Source organism: Carettochelys insculpta, chromosome 10, assembly GCF_033958435.1.
Source record: "Carettochelys insculpta isolate YL-2023 chromosome 10, ASM3395843v1, whole genome shotgun sequence".
In the NCBI taxonomy this organism is placed as follows: Eukaryota; Metazoa; Chordata; order Testudines; family Carettochelyidae; genus Carettochelys; species Carettochelys insculpta.
Window position 1 is genome coordinate 47,387,899 of NC_134146.1, and position 17,804 is coordinate 47,405,702.

The 17,804-nt window shown below is 41.5% G+C and overlaps 1 protein-coding gene across 2 annotated transcripts in view; it reads right to left on the reverse strand.

Annotated features, from left to right (window-relative positions):
- Window positions 1-17,804, reverse strand: part of DIS3L2 (DIS3 like 3'-5' exoribonuclease 2) — a 256,171-nt gene that overhangs the window by 199,776 nt on the left and 38,591 nt on the right. The gene's annotated exons all lie outside the window — the stretch shown is intronic.

Genomic DNA, 17,804 nt, shown 5'->3' on the forward strand with positions numbered 1-17,804 from the left:
ATCCGTTTTTATGCTGTTTTAGAAGCAAACTGTAACAATACATATCCTGACAGGAAACCTGACCATGCACTGGTGATAAACTATTACATGAAAAGGCAAATTAAGTTTCCAGTCACTGAATCAAACCTAATAAATGTATTACAGCTCCACAGTTCAACAATGGCCCAGAAAGGAATATATGGTTTTGAAGACAGGCAGGAGAAGAGAAGCCCCACTGAATATTCAAAACCTTGACTCACAGACTGTGAAGGCCAGAAAGGACTGTTATGATCATCCAGTCTGACTTCCTGCACTTTGTAAGCTACAGAAACTCATTCATTCACTGTTGTTGTAAACCCATAACATCTGGCTGAGTTACTGAAGTCCTCAACTCTTCACTTAAAAAGACTTTTTACGTTACAGATAACTCATCGTTCACTCTGGTTCAGATCAACAGATGACAATCCTCTGGGATCTCTGTCAATCTGACATGGGGGAAGAATCCTTTTCAAACCCAAAACATGGCTGTCTGTTACAACATGAGCATATGAGTAAGACCGACCACCCAGACATATGGGAAAAAATTCTCTGTAATAACTCACAGCCCTCCCCTTCTAGTGTCCCAGTTCCGGCCATTAGACATATGCGCAATGTGCCATTTGCAGGCAAATTCATCATACCACGCCCTCCATAAACATACCCTGTTCAGCTTTAAAACAATGCAGGTATGTTAGCTTTACCCCTCTCACCCTCTCCCTTAGAAGATTATTCTAGAGCTTCACTTCTCTCAAGTTTAGAACCCTTCACCTAATTCCAAGACTGAACTTATGGATGGCCAGTTTATATCCTTCTGGTTTTTGTGACTACATCAGCTCCTAATTTGTCCCTCCCTGGCATTTATCCTCTGCTATTTTTACAGACAGCACTCTTATCTCCCTTCAACCTTCACGTGATTAGGCTAAACACACCATCCTCTGTAAGTCTCCTCTCACAAGCTAAATTCTCCATTCCTCTGATCATGTTATTCTGCCTTTTCTACACCTGTCCCAGTCTGAATTCATCTTCCTTAAACACGGGAGACCAGATGAGATCTCACCAGCGCCTTTTGCGTAATATTATTTCCCTATCTCTACCAGCTATACCTTGCCTAGGACATAGCCCCCTAGGATTGCTTTAGTCTTGTTCACAGCCACATCACATTGTAAGTTGATAGTCATTCTCTGATCAATCAATACACATAGGTATTTGCCCTTGTCTATCACTACCAATTGATACACCACCAGATTCTAGCAAAAATTGGTATTGTTAGTTTCTACATGCACGACACTGAAGCCTCCCACTATTAAATTTCATTCCATTGATATTACTCCTGTTTTCAAGGTTGTCCAAATTTTCGTGTACGGTATTCCAGTCCACTTCACAATGGCAATACCTCCCACAAGTTTTGTGTCATCCACAAATTTTATTGGGAGCATGCTAAGAACGGAGAAAGACCCGTGTGTCTTTGACACGTAGCTCAGTGAATGCACCAATAAAAAGAACACAAGTTTAGCTCCAGAACTAAATAGCCTGATTAAACTAACGATGTGATGTCAAGTGGTTTTCTACACAGCTACCATCTCCTTAATTTAAGGCATCTTTGATGAGATACCATCATGCTTCCTTGACAAAGGACAATGAAAAAAAAAAAAAAAGGTTACTGTTAATGACACTTGATTGTACCTTTCACCCAAGCAGTATACATGTTATACACTTCACATACAAAGAATATGTCACCTAGTAGTGAATTTCAGACATCTGCTGCAGGGATGGAAAATGATAGTTATGTAAAATTTTAAGACTGGATGTGAAGAATACTGTCTATCAAGTAAAAATTCCTCCTTTATGCTAGGTAGGCAAGTTCTGGTCAATTACTGAATGTTTACTCACCCAAAAGCAAGCATGGTGGTGGATCTGGTGCTATGTAATTATCTATGAATTCTAACCTGCAACCCTGTCATGTATGTGGTATGTGACTTGGTCACAGTAGACACACTCACTGCACCTCTATATTCGTCTCTCCTGTTTGAATGTTTTGGTCTAGCTTCATTGGGGGCTGTTGGTGGGTTAGGAAGGTTACAATGGTTGTAAGCATGCTGCTCCCCAGCAAGTATGTGGGGTCACTTACAGGGCAATGGTTGAGGTATTAGAGGTGAAAATTCTACTTCTAAGCTCTGGCCCAAAGTTATGCAGACTCCCAGGAGATTGTGTGAATTCAATGTTTCATTATATTTCTCTCTCTCTCTCTCTCTCACACACACCACACACACACACACACACACACACACACACACACACTTGCTTTTCAGGGCAAAATAACGAAGCATTGCTATTTTATCAACTATGTTTGGTTAACAACATAGTAAAAGCATCCTAAATGTTTAATATTTAAATCACACAATTTTAATGTCATGTGCTGCAAAGAGCCGCAGGAGACAATTTAAAGAGCCGCTTGCTGTTCTCAATCTGTGTATCACTGCACTACAGAGGAGGAACCTGTGGAATCCTCAGCCAGTCACATCTTGAAACCAAAATACAAAAATGCTGTTGCACAGATCATGCCAAGGCTTCATTTTCACAGCTCCACCAAAAGTGTTCAACTAAAAAAATAAATAATTCTTCTGGCAGTATAATAAGGTATTTAAAAATGATTTAGACCAAACTGAAAACAAAACAAAGACTAGAGCCAAAAAGACTGGTGTTGCTGAAACCAGATAAACGATTAGGATGCTGGAAAGTTAGATGAAGAGCAAAAATGCAAAAGCATACACTTTTCTGTACCAATTATTTGCTGGCCTGACAAAATAAAGAGACCAGAAAGAAACAGTTAAAATGTATCGAAAGAATAAGGAAATATATAAAATTAATCTCTGCCCTTTGCTGCACAGTTAAGAGATAATTAGTTTGCACTGTATTTATTTTTCTAGAGTCGCTACCAAATTAAAAAAAGAACTATAGTATCTCACCATGGGTATGGAAAATAAATAGAGAACCTGTGACTTTCAGGAAGGTGGATCTAATGTCTCAAAGACTGGATGTGCATCTTCTAAACTAGGGACGAATTTGTTGGAAATGAAAACCAGGAAAAATTTGAATTTACCTCTTCAAATTTTGAGCAGCACCTTTGAAACCTAGAGCCTGATATAAAAGAATTGCTTGCAATTCTTCAAGGTGTTGCAGGACAGGAATACAAACTCATGCCCTAGCTACAGATTCTAGATCAATGATTAGTAAATTAACTCGGTTAACGAGCCTGTCAAGTAATAATAGCTTAACAACAAAACAAGATTCACGGCCAGAAAGGGCTACCAATGTACGTTAAGCACCAAAGCCTCAGCTTCTAAGTCACTGAACACCACGTATGATGTTGAAGAAGAAAAATATCTACTGCACTGTTCTTAGAATGCCATTGGTAACAATCCCACGAAGCCCAACAGATAGAAATGGAACAGGCAGGAATCAGAGAGGAGCAAAAATGGCCTCACAGCTCCTTCAGCCTTTTTGAAGCACAGAAATGGAAGCAGCATTTTGTTGGTTGGGGGAAGGCAGGATTACTCTATCCTTCTGCAGTTAATGTCATGTTTCTAGTGGTATTCCACTCCTAATCTTAATCCTTCTTTTCTAACAGACCCTAGACGTAACGCAGTAGAGGAATAAATTCATCATATGTAACTACATTGAATTCATTTCCAGATCTCATCTCATACCATCTACTGGAGACCAAAACACCTCATGACAGCAATTTCATACTGCGAACGTTCAAGAGCTCATTTATCAACAAGAGCTTGCTGGTTATAAATGACATTGTGCATCTGGCCTTCAAGGCACTGTTGCAAAGATCCCCTCTTTTCACCCATCTACCCCCACATCCTGCCATTCTCTAATTACAAGATGTCCCTCTATTTTGGATCCCTAGGTCCCTTGGTTTTATTCCCTTTGACGTAGTTCAGGGAAGGAAGGGGCAGTGGGGGGGCGGGGTCTGAACCTGCGAATCCGCAAATAGCTGTGTTCACATGTAGTCAGCCTCTTGCTTCTCAGCCAATAGTTCACAAGAGTGTTACATAAGGCTGTTATTTTTTTGAAAAGGAGAAAAAATTCTAACAAAACCTGAAGGTATATTAAAAGATAAGCAGCTTTTTAGTGCTATACTCAACTTTTCAGTCTATCCAAGAATGAAACTTCATGGAAAGGACATGGTCTCCTTTAAAAACACACACACTTCAGTGTTTCTTTATGCTGCATTTATTATATAAATCTCAGTCCAGATAAGCTAACTTATCAGCATACACTTTGCACTTAAACCAGTTTACATTGTTTAATTATATAGGCCTAAAAAGTAACTAAGGCCTTAAAAAGGGGCAGTCAAGCAGCACTTTAAACACTAGCAAAATAGTTTATTAGGTGAGCTTTCGTGGGACAGACCCACTTCTTTAGACCATAGGCAGACCAGAACAGACTCAATATTTAAGACAGAGAGAACCAAAAACAGTAAGCAAGGAGGACAAATCAGAAAAAGATAATCAAGGTGAGCAAATCAGAGAGTGGAGGGGTGGGCGGGGAAGGTCAAGAATTAGACTGAGCCAGGTATGCAGACGAGCCCCTATAGTGACTCAGAAAGTTCCCATCATGATTTAAACCATGTGTTAATGTGCCAAATTTGAATATAAAAGCCAGCTCGGCTGCTTCCCTTTCCAGAACGGTGCGATAATTCTTCTTCAGTAACCCACATACCTTGAGGTCATTGACAGAATGCCCCATTCCATTAAAATGTTGACTAACTGGTTTGTGGATCTGGAGTGTTTTGATGTCTGTTTTGTGCCCATTGACGCTTTGTCTAAGGGAGTTAGAAGTCTGTCCAATATACAAAGCATCTGGGCATTGTTGGCACATGATGGCATATATGATGTTAGTAGAGGAGCATGAGAAAGTGCCCATGATTCTGTGAGTAGCCTGGTTAGGTCCAGTGATGGTATTTCCAGAGAAGATATGTGGACAAAGCTGGCAGCGGGCTTTGTTGCAGGGAAAGGTTCCAGGACTGGTATTCCTGGGGTGTAGACTGTGGCTGTTAGTGAGGATCCTCATGAGGTTGGGAGGTTGTCTGTAGGAGAGAACAGGCCTGTCACCCAGGCCCTTCTGGAGTGTAGCATCCTGATTAAGGTAGGTTGTAGGTCTTTAATAATTCGTTGCAGTGGTCTGAGTTGGGGGCTGTAGGTGATGACCAGTGGTGTTCTGTTCTTGGCTTTTTTGGGCCGATCTTGGAGTAGCTGGTCTCTGGGTACTCGTCTGGCCTTGTCAATTTGTTTTTTCACTTCTCCTGGTGGGTAATTCAGGATTATGAATATTTGGTAAAGTTCTTGTAGTTTTTGGTCTCTGTCAGCTGGATCAGAGCAAATGCGATTGTACCTAAGAGCTTGACTGTAAACACATGGTTTAAATTGTGATGGGAACTTTCTGAGTCACTATAGGGGCTCGTCTGCATACTTGGCTCAGTCTAATTCTTGACCTTCCCCCCTACCCCTCCACTCTCTGATTTGCTCACCTTGATTATTTTTTTCTGATTTGTCCTCCTTGCTTACTGTTTTTGGTTCTTTGTGCCTTAAATATTGAGTCTGTTTTGGTCTGGCTATGGTCTGAAGAAGTGGGTCTGTCCCACGAAAGCTCACCTAATAAACTATTTTGCTAGTCTTTAATGTGCTACTTGACTGCTTTGTGTTTTGACTGTGTATAGACTAGCACAGCTTCCTCTCTGTTACTATTAAAAAGGGGCATTTTTCAAACTAGGGGTCTTAAAAAGTTTAATTTGTGTAACACTCCCAAAGACTATTTGATTGTGACACCAAGTATGCTGAGATTCTCCTACAGATGTAGGCTCCAAACATTCACATGATAACATCAGATAAGTTTCTTACACCTCCAAACAGGGGGGAAAATAATTCTAAGAAAAGCTAATTCCACAAGAGCCAAGGACTACAACAAATCCAAAATGATAGTGCTTATATAAGAGATTGGACTAAACATAATCTAGTGTGGTGTGTGCATGTTTAGAGAAGACTTGGAAGACGAGATTTTAAAACAATCATTTTAAGGAAAGTCAGTAGTTAAAGGGAACAATTTGTTATACCACATTTCATTCAGGTGACCTAGAAAAATGAATGGCTATAGACTAGGTATTAAACGCTGGCTTGACGCTTATATGAAATAAGATCAGTCACATTGGCCCTTCCTTTCAACTCTCAAAATGAAGCTCTTCCAGTAACATTCACTGAAGCCTAATGATACTTAATTCAACCTAACTTAGTTTTAACTAATGTCTAACCGAAACCTCCCTTGCTGCAGTTTAAGCCCATTGCTCCTTGTCCTATCCTCAGAGGCTGAGAACAATTTTTCCTCCCTTTTTCTTATAATCCTCTTTGAGGTGCTTGAAAACTGCTATGATGTCCCCTCTAAATCATCTCTTTTCTAAACTGAACAAGCCCCGTTCTTTCAATCTTCCCTCATAGCTCATGTTCTCTAGACCTTTAATCATTCTTGTTGCTCTTCTCTGGACCTTTTCCATTTCTACACATCTTTCTTAAAATGTCGTGCCCAGAACTGGACACAGTACTCCAACTGAGGCCCAATGAGTGCTGAGTATAGCAGAAGAATGACTTCTCATGTCTTGTTCACAACACTCTTGTTAATACATCCCAGAATCACGTTTCCTTTTTTTGCAACAGCGATACACTGTTGCCTCATATTTAGCTTGTTGTCCACTATAACCCTGAAGACCCTTTCTGCAGTACTCCTTCCTAGACAGTTGCTTCCCATTCTATATGTATGGGTCTACAGCGTCTTCAGAGTTCTTTGTGACCTCTTAGGGTGGGTCAGACAGTTACAAAGGCCAGTTGAAGACAAAAGACTCATTGCTTCCCATTGCTTAAACAGCCCTTCCCCCAGGGCAAAAACCCTTTGTTCTGCACCCTCCCAGCCCCATATAAAAATACCAGGTTAAAGATGGATTCCAGTACCAGACATCATGGTCACATGTCTTTCTAGGATCAAACACTATTTGGGCTTATAGGACTAACATTGTCATTGAGCCATTATGCTTCCAGAGCAACAGTGATGGCCCTCATAGCACAATTAGAATTACAAACAGCTCCACACTTCATATTTCTAAATTCACTTACAAGAATAATTCAGGAAGATGGGGAAGAAGGCACAAAAATTGGATATACAGATTCAACGGATTGCAACTGTAAAATTGACATGTTACATGGCCCATTTTGCATAAAACACCTTCGAGTTATGCATATCCATGGGCATATGCCAATATCCATAAACAGAGGAACACATATAACATCTTCAAGGCACAAGATCACAGCAATCAGATGTAAGGCATACAGTAGCCGATCATCGGTAAATTTCTCAGAAGCATGGCAGGCATTCTGTTACGACTTACTGCATTAAAAGTTTGGTTCATTCACATCCAATTACCACGTACAGTATTAAAAAAACAATTCTAGAAGCAGGCTATGGGGAAAGAAGAAACGTAATGCAACATTTCCTTCCACGAAAAAAAACCTTTTATTTACCCCACGTAAATATCACTCTAGATATTACGACTCAATACACAGCCAATTTAAAAGTTAAGTACAGCCTACAGCACTAATAAATTGGACCGTGTGTGGAGCCTTTATCAACCTTTTATAGTTATTATAGCTCTGCTCTTCTGGGTACCTTCCTAGATTTTTTAACTTTATTATTTGGCTATCTGAATAACGTTAGGTTATTTTTAAGGCAGGCAATCACTCCTTCCTTTAGGTATAGCTTCTCCTATGCTCTTTAGTATGTAAGAGTTCCAAAGAACTTTACTGATCGCTATTCTCTCATTCTCAAAAGAACATTCTTCTGACAATCCCTCCCCTCGCCCCCTTCACAGTGTATGAAACTCTTAAAACATTATTATGTCTAGGTCCACCAAAGAAAAGCTTGATTTGCATAAGAATTTGGGTGAAGGAGAAGTAAATATTAATTATTTGCTAAAGCAGATCCGAACTTAACAATCCCATCTAGAGGCTGGACTAATACTGCGGATGGTTTACGTCAACAGCTGCATGTGGTAGCTGTCCAGGATATACCATTAAGTTTATATTGTGTATGACAATGCTTCTTGACGTCTGTTTGAATTTAATTTTTCCTTCCCTTTAGACGTTGCCAATTATGTCAACAATGGTCACTGTTTGGCAAAGTGAATTTTTCTCAAGATCTTCAAGACCGAGTTTGAAGAGTTTACCTCTGACAGGTCCTGACCCCATTCAGCTAAGATTGCCTGTAGCTTTATATCACCTCTTACCTCTCAGAGTTCCTGGTTAAACATGGCATTTCCTAGGCTAGAAAGTGTTAGGATTTTTAGTGTTTTTGGCCAGTGCAGAATGCAGGAACACCACCCCTCCTGTCAAACAGCCCCACACTAGCCATAAAGCTGTACTTCTGAACCTTTAATACATGGAGCCCTTTCTATAAGAGCACTAGGACAGACTCATAATAGTGCAGGAAAGATTGGAGTACCTTCTCTCCAGTCTTTCAAAGAGGGGTTGATAATGGTAGAAGTTTCTCAGTTTGAAAGACTTGCTGGATTTTGATATTGCTTGGGCTATTTGTTTTAAATACCTTTGTGCTTAAGCAGACTCAGATATCACCTGCATACAGTAACCAATTATATGTATATTTACAGTCTATCCCAGCCAACACTTCTGAGCATAAACGGACAAATCAATGGCAGTAATAAATCCTATACTAGATACTGTTTTTGAAATAAAGCAGAACCTCATAGTTACGAGCAGCTCAGGAACAGAGGCTGCTTGTAACTCTGATTTTTTTTTAAATAATTGGAGATACACATCTCCTAGAGTTGGAAGGGACCTTGGGAGGTCATCTAGTCCAGTCCCTGCCCTCTAGGCAGGACCAAGCACCATCCCTGGCATCTATTTGCCCCAAACCCTACATTGCCCCCTCCAGGATTGAACTCACAACCCTGGGCTTAGCAGGCCAATATTCAAACCAGTTTGTTAACTCTCAACAAAATGTTACATGTGTTTTTTTCCCCAAAAGTTTACGACTGAACTTTGATTGAATACAGCTTTAAACCATTATTAAGGAGAAGAAAAATGCTGCCTTTTCTATATGTTTAATACAGGTTTAACCTCTCTCATCCAGCACCCTCAGGACCTGATCGATGCCAAACAAGAGAATTTGCCAGCTGACAGGAGGTCAATATTTTCTAACACATTACCAACACTTCCACTTCTTACTGGGCTCTTAGAAGACACTTAGGGGTAAATTACAGCTAAGTAACAGCACAGAACACTGAAAACAAACTTTTTGTGGCTGCAACCTTTATGGGGCCATGGGAGACTTGGCCATGCCCATGATAAGTGGTTGTCCAGCTCACTAAAATCATGACAGATTATGGAGTTTGCCAGATGAGAGTTTTCTGGATTAGAGAGGTTCAACCTATAGAATAATGTAGCACACATTTTATTGTTCTTTTTATTTTGTTGTTTCTGCCAAACAAGAGAATTTGCCAGCTGACAGGAGGTCAGTGTGATGGAGTGGGGGGAGTGCATGTGTGAGTCAGGCTGGATGTCTGAGGCAAGCAGCAGCTCCCAGTGGCTAAGGATGACCCTGGGGCTACAACTGGCAGGTAACACCTCTGCCCTGAACAAAGAGGAGGGAGGAGCTGAGCTGGGTTTTTGAATCGGGGGCGGCAGTTAGGAAGCTGGGGAAAGAGGAGCTGGAAGGCAGCCAGCCTGAGGAGGGGGAAAGCTACACCCCAGAGGGGCACCCCTCGGGGTCTTCTCCCCAGGACGGGTTGGAAGGACTGTCTCTGGCTGCTGTGCTGTCGCTTCTGTGAGAAACTGGGCATCTGTTGCCTAATAAACCTTCTGTTGTACCTGCTGAGTGAGAGTCACTCCTGCCAGCAGACAGGGTGCAGTGCAGGGGGACCCCTGAACCCCATCACAGTCAGTATTTTCTAACACATTACCAACATACAAGCTGTAACTTGACTGTGAACTTGCAGTTTCAAGTGAGCAGTGTGGTTGACTGATCAGTTCATAATTCTGGTGTTTGTAACTCTAAGGATGCACTGTACCATCTTTGATTATGTCCCCTAAGTGATAAAGATGTTATTTTCTACAAACAAACAAAATAATTCTCCCATGAAAAACCAAATATCTAAATCTGAATTAGACGAATACTATAAAATAATAGAGGATGAGGCAGAAATATTATACCAAAATAAAGTCTGACTCCTCGTTACACAATTAACAATGAGGTGGACTAGCGGGTGCAGGTTAGAAGCGAATATTAAATGAAGTGTGTCCCTTCTTATACACTTACTCAGCTTTCTTCTTCTCAGTAAGTTAGAAAAACATTGTTATAATAAGTACATTAACATTTTGCTCCGTTCAGATTACTCTACTACAAGTGGTATAATTACACAAGATTAAAGGTGTGAGGATAGGTGGGTGTGAGCATGGTTATATGTTAAGTATCTGAGGAAATATTGCCTGTGAGTCAGATTAATTCTTTCCCAGAGCCCAATCATCTGTAAATTGCCATAGTTCCTCAGTTGTATTATACTCCCAAGCCGCTAGGCAGAAAGATGTGTGAAGAACCTCTGAAATATGGCACCCACACAGCCACCACAACTCTCTTAGCTCTGTTTTGGCAGGAGATCATTCTTCTGAAATGTGAGCTAATAATCTTCTAGACCTCAAGGTCAATTTCCCATTTTAGAAGTGCCAAGTCAAACTTGTTGACTTTAGATCACAACTGATAGTAAAGAAAGATATACAAGGTCAGGAAATGAAGAAGGCAGCCCGGACAGTGGGAATTCACATGGTGAACACGGAACAGGAAGTGGTTCTAGGACCAGACAAAGCTCTCACGGAGCATATAAATGTGTCCAGAAGTCTTCTCACTCTGCTTAAGACCAGGGCAAAGTGAGCAATTCGGCAAATGCTGTCCAACGTGTAAGCTGGGAAGGAAGGAACGTTGCAAAATTCAGGCCCCCAGAATCTCACTGTTCCAATCACAGAGCCAGAAAGCAGAGGGTTGGGAGGAGAAAAGAATTCTCTCCTTCCCAACTGCCAAGGAACTATTTCACAAAGTGTGGTCACACATCTTTAGAATCCCACCTCATTATCCTGAAACTACCTTATTATGTTTTCACCGCGATGACTCAATCTCACAGTATCACTTCACAAGTATTTGGTGCTCTGCTCTCAATAGAGTTCCAAGGCTAAAGATCCAGGTCATTAATGCCGTCAGCTCTTCAGACAAATATACTAATTTGTAAGACCAAAATCCAGAGTTATGCAAGCTGTATCCCCCACACACCCCTAATTAATTTAGTCCCCCTAACCTGTTTTGGAGTTCTGAGTGCTCCAAACCTAACATTTAGCATTTGGTAATGTAAGAGGTCCCAGATCATCATTAAGTTAGGAAATCTGTGGCAGGGAACCACCTGCTTTGGGAAAAGGAATTTCGCATTCCCAGGACTGCATCTAAGCTTTTTTATGGAATGCAGAAGGCACAAGCACATCGTATTGCTGTACCAACCAAATCCCTTGCAGTATAAAAGAACCAACATAATAATAAGCAAATCTAGTCTTGACACATCACACTTTTGACTCTTATTTAGCTTGTGGTCCACTATGACCCCTAGATCCCTTTCTGCAGTACTCTGTCTTAGACAATCACTTTCCATTCTGTATGTGTGAAACTGACTCTTCCTTCCTAGGTGGAGTATTTTGTATTTGTCCTTATTAAACGTCATCAATACCCTTTACCTCAAGACCCTTACAGTGCCTTCAGAGTTGTCCCAACCAGGAACTGTGTCCTTGCAGAGTTTGCCAGGGATCTTTAAGAAGTAAGGCACCCCAAGTAAACAGGCACACCGATACGCAGAATGTAGTCTGAGACTTCCTAACCCACACCTCTAGCTACTTGTTCGGTAGTGAAGACCTCAAGGGTCCCTCTTGTGGAAGAGGATGTTACATTCTGCCACGGCATAGCAAGCAGACTTAGGCATAGCAGTTGTCTACTACTATAGAGTGCCCAGAATAATTCCTCACTGAAGGCTACAGACTGCACTCTAAGCCCTGTGAATATATATCACTGGAGCAGAGGAACAAGCGAGAGAATGTGGATGGTGCAACTCTAGCTCACACAACTTCAAACAGTTCATGTATGTGTTCTGACAATGGAATACGTCAGAGGTGGGTGAGTGGTGTTCAACAGGCATGTAATGCTGGTGGTAGCAGATGCAGACCAACATACAGGCATCTTCAAATACCAATTGTAATTAGTTTCATTGAATGTGTGGACTGTTGTCAACAATCCTACCTCTAGCTGATCTGATAGAGGCACAGCACTTCTTAGAAGACAATTATCCAGATTTAGGTTTGACATTACCACACAGTGAAACCAGACTCGCTGGTGAAAAGCAACTAGCAGAGATCAGTGCAGAAAAAAGTCACCCATTCTCACAAACAAAACTATTATTAGGTGCTGGCTTTAGCATTAGCAGCTTTGTTGTCATGGAGTTTGAAAGTCTACCTACATGCATAAAGGATCCTCTTCAGGTTCTACAGGTGCCACTGAAATTAAGAGGTACATTACTATCAGCAGCACTTATGCTGCTACAATGGCAAATGCTGATGATAAGAAAGAAAAGTTCTGCAGTGACTTAGACGAACTTATGTCTACAACTGTCCGATAAACTGATTATCGTGGGGGACATCAGATACTATGGGATTTGGAAAGAAAATATCAGTGGAACTCTGATGCTTAATGAGTACACCATGCAGCAATTTGAAATCATACAGACCTTTTTCCACCTACCAGACAAAAAGAAAATGTCACAGATGCAGCCAAGATTCAAACAATGTCCCATTATCGACTACTTCATCTTCCAGCAGTGAGAGCGACAGGATGCACAAATCACTGAAACCATGTGTGGGCCAGACTGCGGGGTCTGCCCCAAACTGTTATTAGTAATTCAACCGGGGAATAACTCAGATGCTTTGGACAAAATACTACTTCTAACCCATTGTGTTTAATATTATAATCTGCTGAATTTATATATCATATTTTTGGCCACGTATCATTCTTGTATGTGAAGTTAGAAATATGGAGTGCATGTCTGCTTGTAGTTTTAAATGTGCTAATGAGGGCTATCACTGCTGTCCCAACCCTAAGTACTGGCAATCAACTTGATGGCTTGTAAATGGCTTTGTTTGTTCTGTACATGTCTGGGAAGTGGTTGGTATAGAAAGACATCTGACTATACTACCTGGCTTCAGCTGCCATTTTGGAATTCAGTGTTTCTTCCAGGGGGAGAGGAGAGAAATGCTAGATAAAGAGTTCCTGACCAGGGGGAAGTCTATTTAAGCAATACCGAGAGGTAACCGAGTTAGTCTGTATCTTCAAAAACAACAAGAAGTCCTGTGGCACCTGATAGACTAACAGATATTTTGGAGCATCAGCTTTTGTGGGCAAAGACCCGCTTCATCAGATGCCACAGGACTTCTTGTTTCTATTTAAGCAATGAGAAACTTTCTGCTCCTCTTTTCTCAGCCTGCTTTGGAAATTGCCTGACACACCCTAACAGGAAAAAAATAAAAAACAACACAAACTTTACAGTGAACTAGAGACCCAGGTCAAGATTAGGTCGTTTCTGACTTGAAGCTTTGCCTGATATAAGAACAACTGTTTAGGGTAAGAATCCCATGTAACTAGATTTTAGTGGAACAGAACTAGTTATTTATTTTATTTTTATTTGATAACTAATAAATCTGATAAATCTGCCTATTTTTACTTCTAACCACTTAAACCCCACTGTTTTTGCTTCAAAAAACTTTTGTTGACAATCAAACCCAGTGCAAATAATTATTACCTGGGGAGGGCTACCATATCTCCCGTTCATTGATAAAGGGGGCTTACTTAATGAGCCAGCCCTGTGTTGCACAGAAAATGATTAATTTGAGGGTTTGATCCTTTTGGGGAGTTAATGTCTTGAGTGCTGTGCCCTAGAACAGCATCTTCCCAGAGCTGTGGTGAATTACTGTCTGTACTGCTCTGCAGGGGGATGGTGAGCCCAACTCTGTGCCTTGGCTGGGGAGACCAGAGAATCTGGCCCAGCAGGACCAGGTGGTGGGAAGCCCCAGAGAGCAAGAGGTGGGTGTCAGTGCAATGATCAGCATAACAGGGAAAATCCAAAGAGATCTTCTGTGACCGCATCCTGTCACAGCAGTAATGGCACTTCACTGATCTTCTGAATGCACCACCCAACACTACAGAAGAAACTGTAAGAAAAGTGGAACAGCCAACATGTAATGACAACTTGGAGGCAGCCCCATCCCTTGAATTCATCACTGCAACCATTGCCATGAAGAACTGCAGAGCTCCTGGATCTGACTGGATTCCTGCTGAAATATTCCAGTTTGGAGGCAAGATCCTGCCCAGGAGACAGGATGGACAATTCTTTGGTACATGGAATACTGACATCATACCATAAGACTTCAAAGACAAGATCACTGCCAGCATATACAAGAGGAAAGGTTAAGAAGTCTGACTACGGTAATGACTGCAGTATCTCATTCTCTCCCTCACCAGAAAGGTTCTGGCTCGAGTATTCTTTCACTGTTTGCCACAAAACATTACTAACAATGTACTACTGGAAGGTTGAGACCAACATGAGGAACAGAACAAATGCAGAGAACAGCAACAGGACCTTTACATCATCTTTACTGACCTTGGTAAAGCATTTGACACGGTCAGCAGACATGGGCTTTGGCAACTATTATGTAAGCCTCGTTGTCCAGAAAAAATCAGCAACATTATGTGGCTATTTCACAATAGAATGATTGAACAGCTCTGCAAAGATGATGTTCTGTCTGACCCATTTTCTATTACTAATTGTATTAAATAGAGCTGCATAATTGGCCCAGTCTTGTTCAAACTCTTCTAAGCAGCAACACTCAACGGTGCTACAAGAAACCTGAACACCAGTACCAGAACATGTTTCTGCAGCTCTGGAAAATGATTTAATCCGAACAGTCTGAGACCATGCTTGAAGGTCTTTGAGGCAATGGTCTGTGAGCTGAAGCACACCGATGACTGCGCTCTAGGGGCAAATATTCTAAAAGATATAAAATTGATTACAAAGAGATAAGGGTTGACAATCTGCAAAAGACAGAGAAGGCAGGATGATGTTGCCGATGATGAAGTTATGGAACACAGTCACTGTACAAGACTTGAAGCCACACTAATCACATCACTGTTACACGGGGCTAGTCATTTGCTAAGGATGGAGGGCACCAGAATGCCACAGCAGCTGCTGTGTGAGATATTGAAAGCAGGCGACTGCACACAAGGCAGCCCTAAGAAACGCTTCAAGACTGCACCAATGCATAAGTTAAAACGCTGTAACGTGGAGGCTGACAGCTGGGAGTCATCAGCAAGAGGTAGGTCATGCGGGCAAGCAGTAAGCAACGAGGAGGTTACCCAGCCTAATATTAACTAGCAAGCACTAGGTGTTAATGAGGTTACCTAGTTCAAGCTTAACTGCAGGATAGATCTTAATGCACAGATGCAAAACTGTAAATAGTGGCATAATCACCAGACAAAGACTTTAACCCCTTCCTCCACATTAAGCTACCTGTGCCCTACCTGAGGAAAGGAATACCAACTTGACATTAGCCTTTTTACCCACAACCTTATACACAAGAGGTAAAACCGTTGTCATCTTTGACCTAGAACAAGAATAATAAGTAGTCAAATTTATAATTACTGGGCAAAATTAAAATTAATAACCCCAACACAGCCCTGTGGCAATGTTCCCCCCCAAAAAATAATGCAAACAGATTTTCATCGCTATAAACTCCATGAAGCTAGGGAGCTGGAACGTCCCCATTGATTAAGCAACTGATGGTAAAAAAACAGATTGGGACTTCAGAGTGCAGCCCCAGCACAGCTTAACTCACTACCGTAGGTACTGAGTCCTTCATTTAACATGGTTAAATTCAAGAGTCAGACTTCTGTATTATGACAATCTAAAGCCTTACGAGTCATATGCTTTCAGTCTCCCCCGACTTCCTACCAGTTTTACTACTTCCAGTGTTTTGCTTGCAGTGGGAAGAACATGTCGAACTCATCGGTTTCTAGATTTGCTAACACTGCGGTGTCCAATATGCTTCCCATTCACCACATGTTGGGGCGAGCACGTGGTGGCAGTGGCAAAGGCAGCTCCTCCGGCCCCACAGGGCTCCAGGCGCAGGGTAGCTGGCACCATGCGGCTGCAGTGAGTCATCTTGGGGGTGGGGAGGGGGTGCTTGGCTGGGAGGAGGCAGTGTCTTTGGCGATCCATTAAATTTCTCTTGGACACCACTGTGCTAACGGGTTTACACACCTTTAGTGAGCCAACCACTAGGTGGCAAAGGTGGCTCTACTGAACACAACTTTTCTCTCCTTTAAATGGCTACTGAATAAAGAATGCCTCATCCTAATAACTGCTTGATTTTCTAAGGAGTTAAGTCATCCATTAGAGCAAACGTCTCTTCAATATTTATTCATGTATAGGAGTATATAGATTCCAGCAGCATATTGGATTCCATTTAATACTATTGCAATGTTCCCTCAAATATTTTCCACCTGTGTGCAGAATAAATTTTATGTGCACTGAGGCATATGCAAATGTGGGCCAGTAGTAGAAACAAAAACCTATTTGTGGGTGTTCTGCTAATCAGCTGGGCAGCATCTGAAACTTTCCTGAGTGCGTGCACACAGACAGTTTACACGGAACACTGATGACTACATAATCACCCTTTGTGTAATGTCATTTCAATAACAGATTGTGCAACAAGCACAAGTCTTTTGTTCAGAGTCCTTATACAATTATGTAGAAAGGGCGTCAAATGTTCCATGCAGTCATTCGCCCGGTACAAGTGGGGACATCAAGAGGTTCAGCAAACAGCCAACTGAAGGTCTTGTCAATGGAAATCTAAAACTTTTCCCCAATATTCTGCTTCCAAGATTGGGCATGAAGGTGGCTTAAAAACAAACAAGGAGTATTAACCAAACAAACTCAAAAAGACTGCATCTTCAATCCACTGAACACGCCATGTGATTACTTTTGTCCCATCTAGGACTCGTTAATTAAAGAGACAACGTATTCTTCACTTCCTGAAAGGAATTCAAAATCCAGATATTTATGTCTGGAGAACAATTTGCAGTGTTTCTGCCCTGTTCAAATATAAGAGCATAGCCACACATGCCAGATTCACCTTAGTCTCCCAACAAATGGAGAACTGCAGTAACGATTTCCCTCTGCAAAATTGCCAAAAGATTTACTAGCAATAAATAAAACAATGCAGCCATTTGATATGGTTTTCTGGGCACTGAAGGTGAGGGGGGAAAAAAGTATTCTCAAAAGGAGCAAAACCCTACAGGAGGTGGACACAGAATTGACAAATATGTTTATAGTGTTCAAGTTATTTCATATGTTCTTCACTTGTGTAAGATCTGAATGGTCATGAGATTTAGGTTAAAAAAGGAGCTAGATAAATTCAAAGAGGATTGGTTCGTCAGTGGATAGGAGTGGTGTCCCAAGTCTGTTGGTCAGAAGTTGGGAATGGGCGACAGGGAAGAGATCACTTGATAATTCCCTGTTCTGTTCATTCCTCTGGGACACCTGACATTGGCCACTGTCGGAAGACAGGTTAGGGTTAGATGGACCT